The sequence below is a fragment of the Kogia breviceps genome, chromosome X (genome assembly GCF_026419965.1).
Source record: "Kogia breviceps isolate mKogBre1 chromosome X, mKogBre1 haplotype 1, whole genome shotgun sequence".
NCBI classification, from domain to species: Eukaryota; Metazoa; Chordata; class Mammalia; order Artiodactyla; family Physeteridae; genus Kogia; species Kogia breviceps.
Window position 1 is genome coordinate 131555418 of NC_081330.1, and position 26031 is coordinate 131581448.

Here is a 26031-nt window from a genome sequence, read left to right on the forward strand (position 1 = left end):
GAAATTAAGTGCTTATATAAATTCTCAGAAATATAAAAGAAACTGGCCAGAATGAATTTCAGGTTCATATGATCTGGGAATGCATTTTGTTAAAGGAAATATAAAGAGGGTAGTTTTGACCTAGAGCTGGTTGTGGAATGAATGGAAAAGAAAATAATGGACAAAATAATGTGGATAAATAATATGGACACAGAAAGTTGTAGAAAGTTTGTGGAAAAGGATTGGCTAAGATTAGATTAAATTTAATTAGGTAAATGGATTTTGTTAAGAGTAGGCTGGTGCAGGATTGGATTTCTCTGTTAAGAGAACAAAGCTTTCTTAGAATATTGATCTGCTTTTGACAACAGAATGTATGAGTTTCTTGGCCTTTAAGTAAACTGTATTTGCTTTTAAAATCTTTTATTGTCACTTTGATTGAGTAACTATTGTTTCACAGTGACATGTGGTCCTGTTTGACCAAGTGTTTTGAAACATTTCTGATATTTTTGACAAACTTTCCAAATAACAAATTCGTTTTAAAATTAATTTTTATTGGAGTGTAGTTGGTTTACAATGTTGTGTTAGTTTCAGGTGTACAACGAAGTGAATCAGTTATACATATACATATATCCAGTCTTTTTTAGATTCTTTTCCTATAGAGGTCATTACAGAGTACTGGGTAGAGTTCCCTGTGCTATACAGTGGGTTCTTACTAGTTATATCTATTTTATATATAGTAATGTGTGTATGTTAATACCATTCTCCCAATTTATTCCTCCCCCACCGTTCCCCCTTGGTAACCATAAATTTGTTTTTTGCATCTGTGACTCTATTTCTGTTTCATAAATAAGTTCATTAGTACCATTTTTTTAAGATTCCACATATAAGTGATAGCATATTATATTCATCTTTCTCTGTCTGACTTCACATAATATGATCACCTCTAGGTCCATCCATGTTGCTGCAAATGGCATTATTTCATTCCTTTTTATGGCTGAGTAATATTCCATTGTATACATGTACCACATCTTCTTTATCCATTCATCTGTTGATGGACATCCAAATGACAAATTCTAATTGAATTTCTTTTGACTTCTAGCTAACTTTGGAATGCTTCAGAGGCATCTCATAGGTTTTACATGCAGATTTATTGAAGAAAAATTTTATACATACAGTAAAATTCACCTATTTTAATGGAGCTTTTCTAAGAATTTTAATATATACGGTCACATAATCACCACTACAGTCAAAAATATTGTCATTACCCAATCCTCCAACCCCAGCCCCTGGCGACCATTAATGTTTTCTCTTCTTTCCAGAGTTTTGCCTTCTCCAGAATGTCACATAAAAGAAATAATACAATATTTGCTTTTAAAACCTCTTTTACTTAGCATAATCTTTTTTTTTTTTTTGCGGTACGCGAGCCTCTCACTCTTGTGGCCTCTCCCGTTGCAGAGCACAGGCTCCAGACACGCAGGCTCAGCAGCCACGGCTCACGGGCCCAGCCGCTCCGCGGCACGAACATGTCCCTTGTATCGGCAGGCGGACTCTCAACCACTGCACCACCAGGGAAGCCCTTAGCATAATCTTTTAAGACTAATCTATATTGTTACCCAATCAGTATGCTCCTATATTGCTCAAGAATATTTCATGGAAGGGTTATATTCCTGTAGGCAAAACAAATAACTTTCCCTCTACCCTTCTAGGGTCTTGGCTGAGACACCTTCACCCCATAATAAAAGAAAAATCAACAAGAGAAAAATAGAAGTTTAATAACATGTACATATCCTGTATACATGGGACATACCCAGGAAAATTGAGTAAAATTCTCCAAAATGGTCCAAGGCATCACCTTAAATACCATCTTCAGCTAAAGACTAAAGAAATATGTTGGGGGAGGGAAGTCAGTTCAGGGGAAAAGCACAGAAAATAAGGGTATATGGTTTTCATACAGATTTAAATTCTCCCTTCTCTAGTGATAAGAATTTCTAGGGATTTAGAGCCATCCTTCTCTTCCTGGTACAGAGAAAGAAACACTCTTACACATGGAGATTCCTCTTGTCAATGTCCTTACAATAGAGCAACTTCTACTCAGTTTTCAAAGTTCCTCCTATGTCTGCGGTTTCTCAGAAATAACCAGCTCAAGATAATCCTTCTGCCAACAAGGAATATTTTGGGGTGGCATATTCTGCTCCCCTTCACCAGAATTTGATTATCCATTTATACATTGATGGACTTCTGGATTGTTTCCAGATTTTTCTGATCATAGATAAACTTGATGGAAACATCTACATCCAGGTCTCTGTGTACAGATGGTTTCTTTTCTCATGGTTGAATTTCTGCAGTGGGATAGCTGGTTCTATGGTGAATGTAAGTTAAATGATGTCAGAAATTGCCAGATTGCTTTTTCAAGTGGCTATTACAGTTTGCAACCCTAGCACCAGTGCAAGATAATTCCTGTGGATCCCTATCCTTACCAACACTTGGCATTGTCAGCACTTTTCACCCTCCTGTAGTTATTCTAAAAGATGTGCCTTGTAAGCTAATGGGGTTTTCACTTGTAAATCTCTAATGCTGAATTTCTTTTCTTTTGCTTATTGACCATGGAAATAACTTCTAGGTATGGGGTCTGTTCCAATATGTTATTAGATTTGGGGGGAATTGTATGTTTCCTTATTATTGTATTGTGAGAATTGTTTCTGTACTCTGTATATAAGTCCTTTTTTTTTTTTTTTTTTTTTATTTATTTATTTTTTTTCGTTATGCGGGCCTCTCACTGTTGTGGCCTCTCCCGTTGCGGAGCACAGGCTCCGGACGCACAGGCCCAGCGGCCATGGCTCACGGGCTTAGTTGCTCCGTGGCATGTGGGATCTTCCCGGACCAGGGCACGAACCCGTGTCCCCTGCATCGGCAGGCGGATTCTCAACCACTGCGCCACCAGGGAAGCCCATAAGTCCTTTATTGGCTACAGATTTTGCACATAGTTGCTCCCAGCCTGTGACTTTTCTTTGCCCTTTTATTTACAGCGTCCTTTAAAAAGCTGGTCATTTTGGATAGATTTCCATTTTTCTCTTTACAATTCATCATTTTGTGTGTGTTCTAAAAAAAATGTTTGCTTAGCATAGCAATTTTATCCTGAGTTTCCTTCTAAAAGTTTTCTTTTAAGGTTTCCTTTTTGTGTGTGTGTGTGTGGTACGTGGGCCTCTCACTGTTGTGGCCTCTCCTGTTGTAGAGCACAGGCTCCAGATGCACAGGCTCAGTGGCCATGGCTCACGGGCCCAGCCGCTCTGCGGCATGTGGGATCTTCCTGGACTGGGGCATGAACCCATGTCCCCTGCATCGGCAGGCAGATTCTCAACCACTGCGCCACCAAAAAAACCCTAAGGTTTCCATTTTAATCTAATACATATGAAGTTAATTTTTAGTATGGTCTGAGAAATGCATTATGTTTGGAGGGGTATTTTTTTTTGCACATGGATGTACAATTATTCCAGTACCAATTGTTGAAAAACTGTCATCTCTTTTGAATTAGCCTGATGCCCTTGATGCTGGTATCAAAAGTAATTTATTACCTTCATACATATCAAAAATAATTTATGTGAATCTATTTTTTGATGTTCAAATCTGTTTCAAAAACCTGTGCCTATGCTTTTACCAATATTCCACTCTCTTGAATACCAAACTTTTAAAGTAAATCATGAAATCAGGTAGTATGAGTTTTCCAGCTTTTGTGTTCCAATTTTTCTGGTTAGTCTAGGTTCACTGCTTCCACATATGAATTTTAGGAGCAGCTGTGAGTTTCTCCAAAACCTTTGCTGTGAATTGTTGGGGATTGTGTTAAATCAGAGATCGATTTGAGGAGAACTGACTTCTGGCCAATATTCCTCTCTGATTTCTCTCATCAATACTTTGTTTTCAGCACACCAGTCTTGCACACATTTTGTTAGCTGTATGCTTGAATTCCTTATGGTTTTGTGCTATTACCAATGCTTTTCTTAAATTTTAATTTCCAGTCATTCATTGTTAATATATTTAAACGTAATGGGGTTCAGGTCAGTCTGCCTGCAAATATGCCATTTTGACATGTTGTTTACTTTAAATTAAAGTTATTTAAGAAACAGCCAGTGCAAGAAGGATACTCTGACCCTCATTTGTCCTCCTGAAAGCAGGAAATAAATCTCCTGTGTGAAAGGTACATTCCCTGTACCAGGAGAAAGAGACATTCTTATCACCAGAGACAGAGAATTCAGGAACAAGAAGTCTGTATAAACAAACCTTGTTACTTTTTTTTTTCTTCTTCTTTTTTACTAATTTACTACCTCAAGCCCAAACTGCTTTCTCTTACCACTTCCTCACGGATTTATTGTATCGTTGTCTAAGAGATATAAAAGCTTCCCGCTTTTCTGGGTTACTTGTCTTATATTTTTATGAGCTCCTGGATGTACAAAATCAAATTTGCTTTTCTCCTGTTAATCTGTCTTATGTCAATTGAATTACGCCACCTAAAAAACCTAGAAGGAAAAGAAAGTGTTCCTCCCCTACAAAAGCATAGGAATTTTAGATATGAAGATTTAGCCAGTTTAATTGATAAACTCATTAGTTTTCGAAGATTTTATTTGAGGTCACTTAGCCTTGTCTTTGCAGGCAATAATGTCATCTGCAAAGCAAGGCAGATATGGTTCTTCCTTTCAGTCTCTCTGTATGCCTTTTTATTTCATTTCTTCTTTCTCAGTGCACTGGGTAGAACTTGCAAAACAGGCACACCTCATTTTTTTGTGTCTCACTTTATTGTGCTTCGCAGATACTGTATTTTTAAAATAAATTTATTTATTTTATTTATTTATTTTTGGCTGCGTTGGGTCTTTGTTGCTGCATACGGGCTTTCTCTAGTTGCGGTGAGCAGGGGGTACTCTTCGTTGCAGTGCATGGACTTCTCATTGTGGTGGCTTCTCTTGCTGTGGAGCACGGACTCTAAGTGCACGGGCTTCAGTAGTTGTGGCACGTGGGCTCAGTAGTTGCAGCACATAGGCTCTAGAGTGCAGGCTCAGTAGTTGTGGTGCATGGGCTTAGTTGCTCCGCAGCACGTGGGATCTTCCCGGGCCAGGGATCGAACTCGTGTCCCCTGAATTGGCAGGTGTATTCTTAACAACTGTGCCACCAGAGAAGCCCTGCAGATCCCGCGTATTTTTTACAAATTGAAAGTTTGTGGAAACCCTGCATTGTCATATGATGGTGAACGTTTTCTAGCAATAAAGTATTTTTTAATGAAGTTATGTAAGGTGTTTTTATTTTCCCAAGAAAATGCTATTGTACACTTAATAGACTATGGTATAGTGTAAATGTCACTTTTACATGCACTGGGAAACAAAAAAAATGCATATGACTCACTTTATTGCAATATTCAAGTTATTGCAGTGGTCTGGAACCAAACCCCTAATACCTCTGATAAGAGAATGTATCTTTGCTTGTTTTCTGATACTGGGGTCGGGGGGTGATTCAGTCATTCATTCACCAGTGAGATGTATATATGGCTGTAGATTTTTCTTAGATAGTCTTTCTTGGTTGAGTAAGGCCTCTTATGATCCCAGTTTGAGAATATTTATCAAGATTGGATGTTGTATTTTCTGAAATGCCTTCTCCGATTCTCTATAAATGATCATAATTTTTTAGGTTTCTTTTCCCCCTTTTTCCCAATTTAGGTAAACTGTAAAAAATTGAAGTATAGTTTATTTACAGTGTTTCAGGTGTACAGCAAAGTGATTCAGTTATATATATATATATATATATATATGAATATATACACTGTTTCAGATTCTCTTCCATAAGTTATTACAAGATATTGAACATAGTTCCCTGTACTATATAGTAGGTCCCTGTTGCTTATCTATTTTATATATAATAGTATCTGTTAATCCCAAATAGGTTTTTTTATTACTGTTTTCAAAGTTGAGCTATACTCACATGCCTGGCATAAATCTCATTTAATCATGATGTATTAACATTTGTATGTATGGCTGGATTTATTTTTAGGAATACATTAACAATTTTTCTATCTGTGGTCATGAGACATATTGGTGTGTGGATTTGTTTTCTTAGGATATCTCTGTCTCATTCTGTTTCCATGTCAATCTAGACTTCCCTAGAATAACCTGAAAAATATTCCTCCTTTTCTACTTTTTTCATTGTGTAGCACTGCAATGCTTTGTCATTAAATATTTGATAGAGTGTGCCAGTAAAGCAAACTGGGCCTGGAGTTTTCTTTATTAGAGTGATTTTAACTATGAATTCAGTTTCTCTAATAAATATGGGATATTCATGTTATGTTTTCCTTCTTGAGTGAGTATTGGTGGTGTATGTATTGGATAATTTCATCAAAGTTATCTAATATATTGGTATAATGTTGATCATAACATTCCTTAATACCATGGCATGCTTTATTTAGTGATGTCCATTGCTTAATTTCTGTTAGTGGTTATTTCTGTTCTGTTTGTCTGTTTGTCTGTTTCTCTCTCTGTCTCTCTCTCTGACTGGAGATTTAAATTAGTGGTTCATTCCAGCAACACAGCTTTTCATTTTAATGATTCTTTTTTCTATTTTTTCCCTTCAAGTGCATTGCTTTCTGCCCTTTATTTCAGTCTTCTGATTGTTTTGATGGAAGTTTTAATTATCAATCCATAGTCTTTATTGTTTCCTAATGTAAGCATTTAATGCTTTGAATTTCCCTCCAAGCACTGCCTTAGCTGCATCCCACAAATTTTTATGTATTTTGTTTTCATTCTCATTCAGTTATAAACATCTTCTGTCTTCCATTGTGACTATCTCCTCAACTCATCCTTGACTTGTAGGTTATTTTGAAATGTCTGCTTCATGTCTAAGTAATTAGAATCTTTCCAGATATATATATATTTTTTAGTTTCCAATTAAATTTTGTTTCCAGCTTTATTCTAATTAAATACTATTGTAGTCAGTGAAGGGGAGCATAATATGCCACTCTAAATGTGCCAGTTTGGCATGTGGATTGTTTCAAGCTGAAGGCAATCAAGACCCAGCAAACTCAGGAAAAACTTGGCTCTCTCCCTTACCTGCTTAAAAGAATTTAGGTAGGGAACCTTTCCCAGAAAAAGAGCTGTTACCAGATAGAACTTTTAATCTGAAACATCTATCTGCATGGCAGATCAAACTTCTACTTAACCAAACATCTGTTTTTCTTATCCTCTGAGTTACCATGCCCTTTGAAGACCCAAGTCTCTATCCCGTTTCTTAGTTCAGGATAACATATACGCCTCAATTGACCAACGTTTCCTGGGTGTGTGTGTGGTGGGGGCAGTCTCCTGTGTTTGTGGGACTCTTGTGTGTACATAATTAAATGTTTTTCTCCTATTAACCTCTGTTATGCCAATTTAATTCTTAGACCAGCCAACAAACCTAGAAGGAAAGGATTTCACATCCCTACCTCAGAAAACATACTTGTATGATTTTGCATCCTTTAAATCTACTGACGTTTTATGGTCCAGCATATCAATTATATTTGAGTATTTTATTTCTACTCGAAAACAGTGTATATTCTTGTGTTGGATGCTGTGTCTGTACGTGCTAATTATGTCATATTGGTTCACAATATTTAGGTCTGCCATATTAATACTGAGATTTTGTCTGTTTTATCTGACTAGTTCTAAGAGTGTGGTATTAAAATCTCCAATTATAATTTGGATTTGTTTACTTCTTCTTTCCAGTCTGTTAGATTTTGCTGTAGGCATTAGAATTCCAGTTGTTAGATGCAAAAAAATTTAAGCATTTTTAAATATTTTTCGTGAGTTGATGCTTTTACCATCCCATAATACCCTTCTTTATCCCTGCCCTTATTTCTTGCTCTGAAGTGCACATTTTCTGATTGCCATATAGCCAGTGCAGCTTGGTTTTTGTGTTTGCATGATAAAATATTTTCCCATATTTTTAAACTGTGAACCATTATGGGTGTTCATATTTAATATAGAGTCCTTGTAGAGAGCGCATGTCAATTTTTAAATCCAACCTGATAACATCTGCTTTTCAGGTGGAAAAATTGGATCACTTACATCTATTAAGATTTTATCAAAGTGATTGGAATCAATTCAACAGTCGGTTCCTTTTATTTATCTTTTTTGTCTGCTTAAATTTGAAGCTTGCTTCTAAGAAATAGTCACATCCCCTTACATTTTGCATGTTTTATTGATTGTAAGTGTCAGGCTTATTAAAACTTTAGTTAGCGTGTCTCTCATCTCTCTCTCTTTCTCTCCCCCTCCTTCTTTCCCCCCACCACTGTCTCTCGTTTTCTTTCTCTCTCTCTCCATTGCTAGCTTTAAAGAAGCAAGCTTCCATAAGTTCTAGACCTATAAGGAGATGAGTTCTTCCAACAAACTGAGTGTATTACAGAAGTGGGTTCTTCCCCAGCAGAACCTTCAAAAGAGAATGTAGCCCTGACCAACCCCCAGACTGCAGTCTTACTTATGATCCAGGTGTGATGTGCTCAAACTCCTGTACCACAGAGACAGAAAGGTCATTGCTTAAAGCTGATACATGTATAGTCATTTGTTTTGCCTCATGAAAACCTAATACTTATGTCTAGGGACTTTCATTTATTGGTAAATATCCATGTCTGCCATCATACAAGTTTTGTCTTCCACTTTCTGGTAGACTCAAGAAAATGATTTTTCTCATTGTCGTTGGCTTTTTCTGGTTATATGCATCAAAGGGACACTCTATCTTCACCAAATGTGAAAGCAGAGCCTTCTTATTCTTTTATTGCCTTCTATTCTCTCACTTTTCCTCAGGGGGTTAATTACAAGGTAGGCTTCCTTGCCATTGCATTTGATCACCATTGAGGAGCCTGGAAATCCATAAGGGGAGGAAGATTGAGAGGAAAGTCACTTCTACCTTTCTACCAGTGCTTCATTTCATATACACTTTTGCATCCCAACATCCAATATGGTGTCTCACACATGGTGTACATTTGTGGGACTGAATATTTTGGATGAGCCTCTCGTGAAATTCCTCCAGGGACAGAAGACTCTTCCTGTTGAGGAAGATGCAGCCATTGATTTCCTTGTTTTGCTTTAGAAAGCATGGATGTGATGCATCTACACAGCAGCTCTACAAGGGTGGTGGCAGCTTTTATATGGTGGTGAGTCTTGAACAAACCAAGCAAAATAATACAGTTCAAGAACAAATATGCTGTGTTGCTCCTCCTTCCTCTGACTCTATGAAGACCACGTAGGAGGAAAAGAGAGCTCTACATATACTTAGATTTGCAAGAGGAAATCTTATGTTATCTTCACCCAGAATATTACCTGTATTATCTCCTATAGGCCACTATACTAGCCACGAGGTCATATCCGAGATTCCTGATTTATAGATAAAAAGACAAGGTCAATAAGAAACTGATAATTTGGCCAAGATGATAAAGTTCCTAAGCGGTAGAGTCATTATTCCATCATGGAACTAGTGCTCCTAACATCCAGGGTGTATTATTTCCACCTGTGAGGACTGCAAGAACATCCTCCAAGAAGCATCCCTTAGCACTTTGCTTACCTGCGGTTGCCTGAGACAAAGTTTTGTCTATTTACCTGGGCCACTAAAAACTTGCCAAACTTTCTCACCCAAAACTCTCCCATGAAGTATAGTTTTGTCCAGGTATAGTCCCAGGAGTGGGATTGCTGGATCATAAACCTCCCATTCAAAAGGCACATGCACCCCTATGTTCATAGCAGCACTCCTCTCAATAGCCAGGACATGGAAGCAACCTAAGTGTCCATCATCAGATGAATTGGAGAAAGAAGATGTGTTACATATATACAATGGAATAGTACTCAGCCACAAAAAAGAATGAAATAATGCCATTTGCAGCAACATGGATGCAACTAGAGTGTCATACTGAGTGAAGTAAGTCAGAAGGAGAAAGACAAACACCATATGATATCACTTATATGTGGAATCTAAAATGTGGCACAAATGAACCTATCTATGAAACAGAAACAGACTCATAGATATAGAGAACAGACTTGTGGTTATCAAGGGGGAGCAGGGGAGAGAGGGATGGACTGGGAGCTTGGGGTTAGTAGATGCAAACTATTACATTTAGAATGGATACACAACAGGGTCCTACTGTAGAGCACAGGGAACTATATTCAATATCCTTTGATAAACCATAATAGAAAAGAATATTTAAAATGTCTCTATGTGCATAACTGAGTCACTTTGCTGTACAGCAGAGACTGGCACAGCATTGTAAATCAACTATACTTCAATTAAAAAAAAACACCCCCCCCAAAAAAAAAACAACAACACAAAAACTCTCCCATGAAATTTCCTTACTCTCTCTTCTAGGTACACCTTGATGTGTGGCTTTCTGTTACTACAGAGAATTTCTCCAGATGCCAATTTAACTTTAATTCATAGTTTGCTTTTAAAACATCTATATTGAAGGGTGTGTGCTAATCACAAAGCATGTAGCATTAACAATCCTCGAAATTTATCCTAATAGTATTCAAATTGCATTCTATATCTGCCTCTGCACATAAGTATCTCTCTTAATCTCCCCATAACCTTTTTCCCCAAGGTTACTCACATAAAAGAAGATTTACAATTCTTCTAGGAAAAGTGAATGGGTAGGATAACCTTTCTAGGAGAGTTATTGGGAAGATTTTAAGCATTTACTTCTTAAAAGATTTGAAGAATCCAGAAACTCATACCACAATAGACTTTTTCACCAGATCATCTAAATATCATGTACTGTGCCTGTGTATTAAACTCCTGTTTTCCCAATAATTATGATATTAGTAAAATATTAAAATTCTGTTAATCTTCTTTTACTTAAAATTAAACAGTTACTAAGCCGTGGGCAAGGGAAGTGATAAATTAGGAGATTGGGATTGACGTATACACACTACTATATATAAAATAGATAACTAATAAGGACCTACTGTATAGCACAGGGAACTCTACTCAGTACTCTGTCATGACCTATATGGGAATAGAATCTGATAAAGAGTGGGTATATGTATAACTGATTCACTTTGCTTTACAACAGAAACTAACACAACATTGTAAATCAACTATTCTCCAATAAAAAATTATAAATAAGTATCTCTAAATACAAAAACAAACCATTATTTTACATTATCTAAAAACTTGTTTACATTGTTAACATAGTATATGTATTTATATTATATATAGTATATGTACAACTATAATATTTGATTTCTTTTGGTTTCACAATTAAGTTTGTGTTCATCTAGAATCACCGAAGTTGGCTCCATAGGTGAGGGCTAAGACAAAGAAATTACTTCATGTAACTTGATGGAGCTCCATATATAGCTAATTCATCTCAGACTTTAAACATAGCAACACCATGTGTGTACCTACCTAAAATTTTTATAAATGCCAATGTTATAAGCAACATAACTTTAATCTCTTCACAAATGTTCAAGAATATGTGGTTTTAATGTTACTTTGTCTTTGTAGTATTGTGCTTTTTAATTGGATGGGTATAAGATACAATTCTCCTAAGATATCCACTGTGTAAACCTTGGCTTTTTTTTTTTTGGCAAGCTCATATTTGTAGTTTGCAAGGTTGACACTGCATGTTTTAATCTGGGGTTTTGCAATGCTGATACTGGATTTTCCATGTTATTATATTATTCTCCTGACAATACTAGAATATTGCTAACTCAGTCGAAGAGTTACAAATGATTTAGTGATACATACTGTGTATAAAATTCTCTTCCCTAAGTTAGGATAATGTGGAAATGCAATATATATTTTGGAACATGCAAAATAGAGAAACTTTAGGTGTAAAGTTGACATTATTCTTAATGTTTTATGAACTTAGATGTTCATACTTTCCTTGTTTTTTCTTTTTCAATTATAATTGATTTGCAGTATTGATTCTGGTGTATAGCAAAGTGATTCAGTTACATATTTTTTCAGATTCTTTTCCATTATAGGTTATTATAAGACATTGAGTATAATTCTCTGTGCTCTACAGTAGGTCTTTGTTGATTATCTATTTTATGTATCATTGTGTGTATATGTTAATCCCAAACTCCTAATTTATCCTTCCCCTGCCGTTTCCCAACTGGTAACCATAAGTTTGTTTTCTATGTCTGTAAATCTATTTTGGTTTTGTATACAGGCTCATTTGTATTAATATTTAGATTCTACCTATAAGTGATAACATAAAATATCTGTCTTTCTCTGTCTGACTTGACTTAGTATGATATTCTCTAGGTCCATCCATGGTGCTGCAAATGACACTATTTTATTCTTTTTTATGGCTGCATAATATTCCATTGTATATATATACCACATCTTCTTTATTCATCTATTGATGTTCACTTGGTTAGTTTCCATGTCTTGGCTGTTGTGAACGGTGCTGCCATGCACATTGGGCTGCATGTATCCTTTCAAATTACAGTTTTCATCTTTTCTGGATAAATACCCAGTAGTGGGATTGCTGGGTCATATGGTAGTTCTATGTTTAATTTTTTAAGGAACCTCCATACTGTTTCCATAGTGGCTGTATCAATTTACATTCCCACCAACAGTGTAGGAGGATTCCCTTTTCTCCACACCCTCTCCAGCATTGATTGTTTGTAGACTTTTTTGATGATGGCTATTCTGACCTGGGTGAGGTGATACCTCGTTGTAGTTTTGATTTGTATTTCTCTAATAATTAGCAATATTGAACACCTTTTCATGTGCGTTGGCCATCTGTATGTCCTCTTTGGAGAGATGTCTATTTGGCCCATTTTTTGTTTTTCAATACTGAGTTTTAAGAGCTGTTTGTATATTTTGGAAATGAGCCCCTTTTCAGTCGTGTCGTTTGCAAACATTTTCTCCCATTCTGTAGGTTGTCTTTTCTTTTTGATGATCGTTTCCTTTGCTGTGCAAAAGCTTTTAAGGTTCACTAGGTCCCATTTGTTTATTTTTGTTTTTATTTCCATTTCTCTAGGAGGTGGGTCAAAAAGGATCTTGCTGTGATTTATGTCATAGAGTGTTCTGCCTATGTTTTCCTCTAAGAGTTTGATAGTGTCTGGCCTTACATATAGGTCTTTGATCCATTTGGAGTTTATTTTTGTGTATGGTGTTAGGGAGTGTTCTAATTTCATTCTTTTACATGTAGCTGTCCACTTTTCCCAGTACCACTTATTGAAGAGGCTGTCTTTTCTCCACTGTATATTCTTGCCTCCTTTGTCAAAGATCAGGTGACCATAGGTGCATGGGTTTATCTCTGGGCTTTCTATTCTGTTCCATTGATCTATATTTCTGTTTTTGTGCCAGTACCATACTGTGTTGATTACTGTAGCTTTGTAGTATAGTCTGAATTCAGGGAGCCTGATTCCTCCAGCTCTGTTTTTCTTTCTCAAGATTACTTTGGCTATTTGAGGTCTTTTGTGTTTCCATACAAATTGTGCAATATTTTGTTCTAGTTCTGTGAAAAGTGTCAGTAGTAATTTGATAAGGATTGCATTGAATCTGTAGATTGCTTTTGGTCGTAGGGTCATTGTCACAGTGTTAATTCTTCCAATCCAAGAACATGGTATATCTCTCCAGCTGTTTGTATTATCTTTAATGTCTTTCATCAGTATCTTATAATTTTCTGCATACAGGTCTTTGGTCTCCTTATGTAGGTTTATTCCTAGATATTTTATTCTTTTTGTTGCATTGGTAAATGGGAGTGTTTTCTTAATTTCACTTTCAGATTTTGCATCATTAGTGTATAGGAATGCAAGAGATTCCTGTGCATTAATTTTGTATCCTGCTCCTTTACCAAATCCATTGATTAGCTCTAGTAGTTTTCTGGTAGCATCTTTAGGATTCTCTGTGTATAGTATCAGGTCATCTGCAAACAGTGACATCTTTACTTCTTTTCCAATTTGGATTCCCTTTATTTCTTTTTCTTCTCTGATTGCCATGGCTAGGACTTCCAAAACTATGTTGAATAAGTGGTGAGAGTGGGCAACCTTGTCTTGTTCCTGATCTTAGTGGAAATGGTTTCAGTTTTTCACCATTGAGGATGATGTTGGCTGTGGGTTTGTCATATATGGCCTTTATTATGTTGAGGTATGTTCCCTCTATGCCTACTTTCTGGAGGGTTTTTATCATAAATGGGTGTTGAATTTTGTCAAAAGCTTTATCTGCATCTATTGAGATGATCATATGGTTTTTCTCCTTCAATTTATTAATATGGTGTATCACCTTGATTGATTTGTGTATGTTGAAGAATCCTTGCATTCCTGGGATAATCCCCACTTGATCATGGTGTATGATCCTTTTAATGTGCTGTTGGATTCTGTTTGCTAGTATTTTGTTGAGGATTTTTGCATCTGTCTTCATTAGTGATATTGACCTATAGTTTTCTTTCTTTGTGCTGTCTTTGTCTGGTTTTGGTATCAGGATGATGGTGGCCTCATAGAATGAGTTTGGGAGTGTTCCTCCTTCTGCTATGTTTTGGAAGAGTTTGAGAAGGATAGGTGTTAGCTCTTCTCTAAATGTTTGATAGAATTGGCCCGTGAAGCCATCTGGTCCTTGGCTTTTGTTTGTTGGAAGATTTTTAATCACAGTTTCAATTTCAGTGCTTGTGAATGGTCTGTTCATATTTTCTATTTCTTCCTGGTTCAGTCTCGGCAGGTTGTGCATTTCTAAGAATTTGTCCATTTCTTCCAGGTTGTCCATTTTATTGGCATAGAGTTGCTTGTAGTAATCACTCGTGATCCTTTGTATTTCTGCAATGTCAGTTGTTACATCTCCTTTTTCATTTCTAATTCTATTGATAATTTCTAATTCTCCCTTTTTTTCTTGATGAGTCTGGCTAATGGTTTATCAATTTTGTTTATCTTCTCAAAGAACCAGCTTTTAGTTTTATTGATCTCTGCTATCATTTTCTTCATGTCTTTTTCATTGATTTCTCATCTGATCTTTATGATTTCTTTCCTTCTGCTGACTTTGGGTTTTTTTGTTGTTGTTCTTCTTCTTTCTCTAATTGCTTTAGGTGTAAGGTTAGGTTGTTTATTTGAGATGTTTCTTGTTTCCTAAGATGGGATTGTATTGCTATAAACTTCCCTCTTAGAACTGCTTTTACTGCATCCCATACATTTTGGGTTGTCGTGTTTTCATTGTCATTTGTTTCTTGGTATTTTTTGATTTCAGTGATCTCTTGGTTATTAAGTAGTGTATTGTTTAACCTCCATGTGTTTGTATTTTTTACAGATATTTTCTTGTAATTGATATCTAGTCTCATAGCATTGTGGTAGGAAAAGATACTTGATATAATTTCAATTTTCTTAAATTTACCAAGGCTTGATTTGTGACCCAAGGTATGATCTATCCTGGAGAATGTTCCATGAACACTTGAGAAGAAAGTGTATTCTGTTGTTTTTGGATGGAATGTCATATAAATATCAATTAAGTCCATCTTGTTTAATGTATCATTTAAAGTTTGTGTTTCCTTATTTATTTTCATTTTGGATGATCTGTCCATTGGTGAAAGTGGGGTGTTAAAGTCCCCTACTATGAATGGGTTACTGTCGATTTCCCCTTTTTTGGCTGTTAGTATTTGCCTTATGTATTGAGGTGCTCCTATGTTGGGTGCATAAATATTTACAATTGTTTTATTTTCTTCTTGGATTGATCCCTTGATCATTATGTAGTGTCTTTCTTCATCTCTTGTAGTAGTCTTTCTTTTAAAGTGTATTTTGTCTGATATGAGAATTGCTACTCCAGCTTCCTTTTGATGTCCATGTGAATGGAATATCTTTTTCCATCTCCTCACTTTCAGTCTGTGTGTGTCCCTAGGTCTGAGGTGGTTCTCTTGTAGACAGTGTATATACGGGTCTTGTTTTTGTATCCATTCAGCCAGTCTGTGTCTTTTGGTGGGAGCATTTAAACCATTTACATTTAAGGTAATTATCAATATGTATGTTCCTATTACCATTTCTTAATTGTTTGGGGTTTGTTATTGTAGGTCTTTTCCTTCTTTTGTGTTTCCTGCCTAGGGAAGTTCCTTTAGCATTTGTTGTGAAGCTAGTTTGGTGGTGCTGAATTCTCTTAGGTTTTGCTTGTCTGTAAAGGTTTTAATTTATCCATCAAATCTGAATGAGATCCTTGCTGGGTAGAGTAATCTTGGTTGTAGGTTTTTTTCCTTCATCACTTTAAATATGTCATGCCACTCCCTTCTGGCTTGCAGAGTTTCTGCTGAAGGATCAGCTGTTAACCATATGGGGATTCCCTTGTATGTTATTTGTTGTTTTTCCCTTGCTGCTTTTAATATTTTTTCTTTGTATTTAATTTTTGATAGTTTGATTTGATTAATATGTGTCTTGGTGTGTTTCATGCTTCCTGGACTTGATTAACTATTTCCTTTCTCACATTAGGGAACTTTTCAACTATAATCTCTTCAAATATTTTCTCCATCCCTTTCTTTTTCTTCTCTTCTTCTGAGACCCCTATAATTCGAATGTTGGTGCATTTAATGTTTTCCCAGAGGTCTCTGAGACTGTCCTCAATTCTTTTCATTCTTTTTTCTTTATTCTGCTCTGCAGTAGTTATTTCAAGTATTTTATCTTCCAGGTCACTTATCCCTTCTTCTGCCTCAGTTATTCTGCTATTGATCCCTTCTAGAGAATTTTCAATTTCTTTTATTGTGTTGTTCATCACTGTTCTTTTGCTCTTTAGTTCTTCTAGGTCCTTGTTAAACGTTTTTTTATTTTCTCCTTTCTATTTCCAGGATTTTGGATCATTTATTTGGATCATTTATCATGATTTACTATCATTACTCTGAATTCTTTTTCAGTAGACTGCCTGTTTCCTCTTCATTTGTTAGGCCTGGTGGGATTTTACCTTGCTCCTTCATCTGCTGTATGTTTCTCTGTCTTCTCGTTTTGCTTAACTTACTGTGTTTGGGGTCTCCTTTTCACAGGCTGCAGGTTCTTAGTTCCTCTCGTTTTTGGTGTCTGCCCCCAGTGGCTAAGGTTAGTTCAGTGGGTTGTGTAGGCTTCCCGGGGGAGGGGACTAGTGCCTGTGTTGTGGTGGATGAGGCTGGATCTTGTTTTCTGGTGGGCAGTTCCACATCTGGTGGTGTGTTTTGGTGTGTCTGTGGCCTTATTTTTGATTTTAGGCAGCTCTGTGCTAATGGATGGGGCTGTGTTCCTGTCTTGATAGTTGTTTGGCGTGTGGTGTCCAGCACTGTAGCTTACTGGTCATTGATTAGAGCTGGGTCTTGCGTTGAGATGGAAATCTCTGGGAGATTTTCACCATTTGATATTACATGGAGCAGGGAGGTCTCTTGTGGACCAATGTCCTGAACTTGGCTCTCTCATGTCAGAGGCACAGCCCTGACGCCTAGCTAGAGCACCAAGAGCCTGTCATCCACATGGCTCTGAATAAAAGGGAGAAAAGAATGAAAGAAAGAAGAAGGTAAAATAAAACAAAGTTATTAAAATAAAAAAAATTATTAAAAAATTTTAAAGTAATAAAAAATAAAAGAAAGAAGAGAGCAACCAAACCAAAAAACAAATCCACCAATGATAACAAGTTTTAAAAACTATACTAAAAAAAAAGAAAAAAGGTACATACAGAACCCTAGGGCAAATGGTAAAAGCAAAACTATACAGAGGAGGGTGTGAGGGAGGGAGACGCAAGAGGGAGGTGATGTGGGAGGATGTGTATATGTATGGCTGATTCACTTTGTTGTAGAGTGGAAACTGTCACACCATTTTGGAGCAATTGTACTCCAATGGAGATGTTAAAAAAAAAAAAAACTCTACAGACAAAATCACACACAGAAGCATACACACACACACTCACAAAAAGAGAAAAAGGGGAAAAAATATATGTATATAGTTGCTCTCAAAGTCCACCTCCTCAATTTGGGATGATTCATTGTTTATTCAGGTATTCCACAGATGTAGGTACATCAAGTTGATTGTGGAGATTTAATCCACTGCTCCTGAGATTTCCCTTTCTCTTCTTTGTTCGCACAGCTCCCAGGGTTCAGCTTTGGATTTGGCCCGTTTTTTCTTTTTTTCTTTTGCCCTACCCAGTTACGTGGGGAGTTTCTTGCCTCTTGGCAGGTCTGAGGTCTTCTGCCAGCGTTCAGTAGGTGTTCTGTAGGAGCAGTTCCACATGTAGGTGTATTTGTGAGGAGAAAGGTGATCTCTGCGTCTTACTCTTTCGCCATCTTGAAGCTCCTTTTAATAGATTATTAAATCTAAGACTGTTGATATTTAGGATTCAAATTATATGTCTATTGACTATTCTTATTGGAAGTATATTTTCAACAACGTATATTAATTCCAAAAAAGACAGGTGTTAACTGGAAAAATAGTATTTACATTTCACAAATTGTCTTAAATGTGTATATTTAGTAAAATGAACACTAATTTGCATTTCAGAGCAAAGTTGGTAGAATTCTCTACTGGGATTTTTATGAAGATGGAGATCCCAAACTTTTCCACATGGGTTAAGAAAACATTGTCAATAACCTTTATTTCAGATTGCACAGTAAGGATTTCACACATAATTCACTAACTGACTTTTGTTAAAGATATTTTGACAGTTTATTGTGTATGGTCACAAATGTATTTATACCCCCAAGAGTGAATTGTTTGCAGTTATTTAGAAGTAATTAATAATTAGCACAATTTAATTGCTATCTCTCTGTTGCCTGCTGTTTTCTATTTTATTTTGAAGAACATAATAGATATGGAAAATTAAAACATAAATTATTGAAGCAAATTCAGCATTTACTGAATATTGTTATTTGAAAAATGATGAACAATTTATGGCTTTTGAAAATTTTTTTAAAGAAAACATACCAGAACTTTAGCATATCTTATGATTTATTTTATGGAATAGCAAGTATCGATATTTTGAACATTTTGAGCCTGTTTATCATTAACCTCTCTTAGGGGAAATACCTTTATTCTAAATCTGTTCAAGTTTTAACTTCATAGAAATAAATTATTTGATATGAAACCCAATGAAAACTTCCATAGTTGTTATTTTCAGTGGCTTTACCCAGCTCTGTGCTGTAATATCTTTTGGTCAAAGGTGATTAGATATGATGCCATTATATTTCCCATGAATATCTTCAAAATTGCTGTAGTTAAAAATGATTCAGAACCATCTAAAACCTGATGCTTATTGTAATCAAATACAGAATCCAGAGAAAAGTTTGGGAATGCTGAGATTTTTGATATTTAATCAGCTGGACCTAAGGTAATACTGCACATGCATTTCAGTCTCCTTACATGAATCTCATTACAGTTCCTGGTTAATTTGTCTTTTTTTTTTAAAAGTAATTTTATTTATTTATTTATTTATTTGTTTGTTTGTTTGTTTTTGTCTGCTTTGGGTCTTTGTTGCTGCGCACGGGCTTCTCATTGAGGTGGCTTCTCTTGTTGTGGAGCACTGGCTGTAGGTGCACGGGCTTCAGCAGCTGCAGCACGTGGGCTCAGTAGTTGTGGCACATGGGCTCAGTAGTTGTGGTGCACGGGCTTAGTTGCTCTGCGGCATGTGGGATCTTCCCAGACCAGGGCTCCAACCTGCATCCCCTGCATTGGCAGATGGGTTCTTAACCACTGCGTCACCAGGGAAGTCCCTTAGTTCTTCTTTTGAGGAGAGTTGCTATCAATTTGGGCTGGGAAGGGTGGCATGAATATCAGTAACCAACTCAAGACATTGAGCTGTAAGTTGAAAAATAGGTTCATTGAGGGAAAACATGGCTGTTAGGCCGATCCAGCAGAGAAGGGGGTTCTTACAGGGATAAGCTCCTCAAATGATTCACATGGGAGTTAAACATGAAGTCTGGGGAAAGAATCACCACCATCTGGAAATAATAAAAAATAATGACAATTTTTTATATATCTCATCTGTCCCATTTGCTTTATATAAATACCTGTTACCAGAATAAGTTGTTTCATCATTCGTTAATGGGTTGGAATAAAATATGACAGTATATATCCACTGACCCATAGAGGACACCTCAAATGCAATTGATAATATTTTCATTTTCAAATATAAGACTTGTAGTGTAGACTTCAATTCTTGCCAGAGAAGGATCTAATTTTCTAGTAGGAAATATTGATCACAGAAGGAAACTACATTGCATCCATTTTCAATTTTGAGATTACATCATATGAAACGTATGGCCATTTGTTGAAAATTAAAGAACTGTAACGGGTGAGTGAGACAGACAAATACGTGGACATACTCCAAATTCATGGTAATGCATCATTTGTACAGGTACATCCAAAGTGATAGTCGTCTCTACTTGTTATAACTTGTTCACAAGCAGTCTGTATGTTTGCAGCTGTTGCTTTTCTCAAGTCAAGGAGCAATGTGAAAAGTGCATATGGACACATAACGTGCTTGAAAATGCTTTCAGGATCTTCCCTGATGTGGAACAATCCTGTAGTAGGAAACCCCACGTGAACATAAACTCTCTGTATTTCCTTCAGTCCAGTGGAAGCAGAGTTCTCTGTCCATGGTGCCATGTTGTATGAAACACATACAGCTTCAACCATGACAGTCTCACTCTATGTCTTGAGATTCTCAAGATGTCTAAGACTTTCTGGAATTGAGGTCTGCTGAGGAGACAGCTGCCATCTTTCTTTGGGGACTTTCTGTTGGAGCTCTTTTCAATTATTTATCTTTTAAAAAAAAATCTCTTGGAGTAGTTGCTTTACAATGTTGTGTTAGTTTCTGCTGTGCAGCAAAGTGAATCAGCTATATGTATACATATATCTACTCTTTTTCGGATTTCCTTCCCATTTAGGTCACCACAGAGCACTGAGCAGAGTTCCCCGTGCTATACAGTAGGTTCTCATTAATTATCTATTTTATACATAGTAGTGTATATATGTCAATCCCAATCTCCCAGTTCATTCCAACCCCCCCTTCCCCCTTGGTATCTGTCCATTTGTTCTCTATGTCTGTGTCTCTTTTTCTGCTTTGCAGATAAGTTCATCTGTACTGGAGAAAATATTTGCAATTATTTATCTTTCTACTTTGTTGTTCACTCTCTGACTGGCAAGTACAGTTGAAGTCATGTAAGTTAAGCACCTATATAATGCGGCCCCTCTGCGTTCCTCCTTACGTTTAATTCTTCCATGTGCCTGGGTTTCTTCAGTGGGCTCTGACGCCTTCAGTCTCACAACGTATTCCGTCTTGCTTGTGATACTGCAGCCACGTTCCTTTTCTGATCTCTGAAGTGCTCTGACTCAGGAATCCGACTCTTGGCTGAAAAACGTGTGGCTTTTCAGGCCCTGTGGTAGGCAATGATGAAGGCTTTGCCCGGCAGCCCTCAGGTGGGGAAACTGCCCTCCGCACACCAGATTGGGTGCCTGGCAGTCTTTGAAGGGTTATAGTTAAGGACTCAGCCCCCCTGATTGTCATGCTGTCATACAACCGCATGCATAGCTGCATCCCTGGCCCAGGTACCCCCTTTGGAGGCCTCCTCACTGGGGACCTTGGTGGAGGTTTTCCTGGGTGCCTCTGCTGAGGACTCCCTTCTGGAAGGAAGAGGAGTCCTTAAATACCCTTCCTCTACTCTGAGCACCCAGCACTTTTCCATCGTGGCTCCCCTGCCGTTCCCTCCCCCTAGACCTGAGCCCATAAAACAGCAAAAGCCCTTAGCTTGGGGCCGCCTGCGTAGCGAGACCACCTCCCAAGACCCCAGGTCCGTGCTGGTCCACCTGACCCTCACCTAACGCCATTCCCTGGGGAGAAATGGAATATGGAGTCCAGCACTTTCTCCAAATTAGCCTCTTGCTTTTGCTGCTGCAGCAAGAGATTAAGTGTCCGACTGTTAATTTCACTGGTGCCTTTTGGTCTCAGTGGGCTACTCCAGTAACTGGCAGTGCAGCTGCGTCCAGCTCCGCTGAGCACCTGACATTTACCTACTGTTCTAACAGCTTTATGCAAGCGGCCCTCTGTCTCCTGGGGCTCAGTGCCTCAGATTCAACCAACTGTAGATTAAAAATATTTTTTAAAATTTCCAGAAGATTCCCAAGAGCTAAACTAGAATGTGCAGCGTGCTGGCAACAACGTAGAAAGCATTCACATTGTATTTACAATGATTTACATAGTATTTACATTGTGTTAGGTAGTATAATAATTTAGAGATGATTTAAATTATACAGGAGGATGTGCATAGGATACATAGGTTATATGCAGAGAGTACGTCATTTTATATAAGGCACTTGAGCATCACCAGATTTTGGGTATCACTGGAGGTTCTGGAACCAAGCCCCCTTGCAGATACTGAGGGACCACTGTACTTTCAAGCTGAAATTTCAGTTAAGTAAATAAGTGTCCAGTAACATAAAATCTTTGGATAAAATAGCCTTGCAAATAATCAGACATGCTCTGTTGCCTTCAGAATAGACATCATTGGTGTCGCATAATGTCGAATGTCTAAGACAGGTGCACAAACATTAAGTAATTGCCCTGAAATGCTTAAAAATGTTCTAAGTCCCCAGGGACATGGCACCTGTCCAGACGAACATCTATCAAGTTGCCTTGGGATTTGTGGCCTGTTGTTGAATACTTACTCTTCCTTGGTTGAAAGTATCTTGAGGAAAGGTGGACTAAACTTCCCCCTTCATTGCTAGCGAAACTCCCACGAGTGGAAAAAGAGGACACGTACCCTAAGTTAAGACTTGATAAACACCAGCTGCCCTAAAACATCAAAGTGAGTCCTGGTGGTGAGTCTATAAGAGATTCAAAGGGGCATGTACTATTGGACATATATCTCATGGTAAAACAAGGAAGGGGGAAAATGACACTTATTACACAGACAGGACTTTGAAGTGGCCAGGAAGTAATCAAATGTGTTTTACAGGGACAATAAGTGGTCTTGAATTGCAGGTGGTGACTGAATCCATGAACTTTCATGGGCAAGAACTTGTCATATTTATCATTTATTCCTAGACCTATGCTGTTTAATATGTGTTCTGTTAATATCAAGAAATGAATTTGAGCCTTTTTGCTATTTGGTACAAAAAGTTATAAACTAATTCTTGTTTGGATTGTTTTTTACATTGAAGTGTAGTTGATTAATAATGCTGTGTTAGTTTCAGGTGTACAGCAGAGTGATTCAGTTATACATATACATGTATCTGTTCTTTTTCAGATTCTTTTCCCATATAGGTTATTATAGAGTATTGAGTAGAGTTCCCTGTGCTCTACAGTAAGGTCCTTGTTGCTTATCTCTTTTATATATAGTAGTGTGTATTCGTTAGGCCCAAACTCCTAATTTGATTCTAGAGTGTCATTAAACCTAACTGAATTAGTCAGTTTTCTTGTATAGTTTATCTACCTTAAGGTACAACAATTTTTTACATAGTCATTTAAATTTTCTTTAACGTTCATGTAACTATACTCATATTTATGATTATGTGGCAAATTTAGTCAATGACAAACTCCGTGAATATTTTTGATAACTCATTAGGTGTCAAAGTTAAGTAAAATTTCAGACGTGGTAGAATGAGTATGATGGATGTTATAATTAGATAAAGACTCTCCATTTTCCCCCAAAATGATTGAAAGGAACAAAATGTTTCTTCTCCTTCTAAAGCATAGGCTGGGCATGTTGTTTCCAAAAAGTTCACAGTTATTCATGGTTCCTTTAATGGGCGAGCATTGACAATTGTAAATACACATACAACTTGACATGTTTTTTTTATTTTTTTTAATCGTTTTTATTTTTACCAGTTGGAAATAGTATTCAGTTTATCTCTTCTACCCTCGATCTCCAAGGATCGCTAATGGCATCCATGCCAAGCAAATCCGAAGCACGTGGGTTTGCATTTCACTTTAGCTACATTAGTTACGGATGGTGACTTTACAGGCCTGGCTGGGCCTGATGACCAGGAAGAGATTCCCTAAAGCTCTGACCGATGTCTTCAGTATCTTTACTCCTCAACAGCATCGTACCTGCCACAGTTAACTTAATAATGAATTTATAAACTCTCTGATTTCTTTTTTTTAATTTTTAAAATACATTTTTAGTTATTTTTGGTTGCGTTGGGTCTTCGTTGCTGCGCGCGGGCTTCCTCTAGTTGCGGCGAGCGGGGGCCCCTCTTCGTTGCGGTGCGCGGGCTTCTCACTGCGGTGGCTTCTCTTGTTGCGGAGCACGGGCTCTAGGCACGTGGCCTCAGTAGTTGTGGCTCACGGGCTGTAGAGCGCAGGCCCAGTAGCTGTGGCGCACGGGCTTAGTTGCTCTGCGTCATGTGGGACCTTCCCGGACCAGGGCTGGAACCCATGTCCCCTGCATTGGCAGGTGGAGTCTCAACCACTGTGCCACCAGGGAAGTCCAATCTCTCGGATTTCTAGTTGATGCGTAGCCCCTTGTATTTCCCCCCAGGCCCAGTAGCTGTGAAGACTATCAATTTAGCTTCTATTTTGAGCCATTCTGAACTGATTTAAAATTCAGAAGGTCCTGCGTGCAATCCAATAAAAAAAAAAAAAAAAAAAAAAAAACAAGTGCCTTTTCCACCCTTTCAACAGTTTATAGGAATAAAATATTTTGTACCTTTCCAGAACGAATGACTTTTAAATGTGATATTTTATTTGGTAACATTTGATGAAAGAAGAGAGAAAGAAGCATTTCATTTAGGATGAATGGCGGGTGCCAGTGTTGGGGAAATCAGAGCAACGTTGCCAGCTGTGCTTGAAATGGTGTTTTCCGTGGATGCTCGGAGCTTAGCGTGTGATAAAGAATTGCAAAGCAAGCTGGAGAAAAGGAGGGCTTGCCCTGGAAGGGATCCTGCCAAGCCTTATTGATTGCCAAGTGTTTCAAGAGCACAGACACCCTCTGCAGGGTTTCCTGCAGTAAAGGCATTCCGTGAGACCTACCCTCTCAGCATATAAAAGGCAGTGACCATCAGCTTCCAGAGCTTCACCCTTTCATCAGCACTCTGGTGTGTTTCTACACAACAGCACCTGTGCTCTGGTCTCCTCTCCACTCATCATGGGTTATAGAAAGATCTGACTTCATGCTAAGAATAAAACCACTTGCTCTATTTTCAAAACTAACTTGGTTTATAGTGCCTTCTGGCAGAAGAGAAATGATCTGAAATGGGTTGAGTTGAATCCTTTGATCGCTGGCTAATTAGCAACATGGATGGCGTTTCTCTAAAGACCCTTTCGTTGGAGTTCTTAAGCTCTTGGATAAGCAAGCAAGTGTCCACCCGAGAGGGTGGAGAGTCACTTGAATCTGTGTTCTTTTGTTTCCCTGAAGCGAGTCGCCTCTTTCTTCTGAACTACACAGTCAGGAAATTATGGAGTTTGCAGGTGATTATTTTAGGTGTGAAGAGAACTACCAGGTAAGGGGAAGGAATGACGCACTGTTTGCCAAGGAGAGAAAGAGTCATGGTGAGAGAGTCCCGGATAGAATTGAACTTGGCCTTGACTTGATCTTTGATGAACAGAAAAATAGAGGGCTGTGTTTCATAGCATATTTAATACGTAAAAGTACTTAATACAAATGACACGTGGCATATAGGATTGACAGGTCTGACAGGAAAGGGGCACAACTTTTCTCACAGACTTGAAAAAAGTTACTAAAGAAATAATAAAAATAATAATAGTTATCAAGCACAAGGCTCTACATTCTTTTATATTAGAAAATTAGAAAATATCACCCATCTGAAAGTTATAGGAATTGGAACATTTCTAAGTCTGGGAGAAATGAGACTGAAGATGATAATTCTGTTCATTATTAACAATTAAAATATATAATTATTGTATTACTAATAATTATAACATTAATATAAATTATAACAATTATATAAATTTATAATTATGTATTATACAAGTATATAAAATTTTATACATGATAGAGTATATAATTATGTGTAATATATCAATAATATTAATTATATATGATACAATTAATATATAAAATATGACATATTATAGACTATGATATATAATTAATCATAGGATAGTACTTAATAATTCAGAAATATTGGGTTCACTGTTCTGGCATCAGCACATAATCAAGTGTCCTCC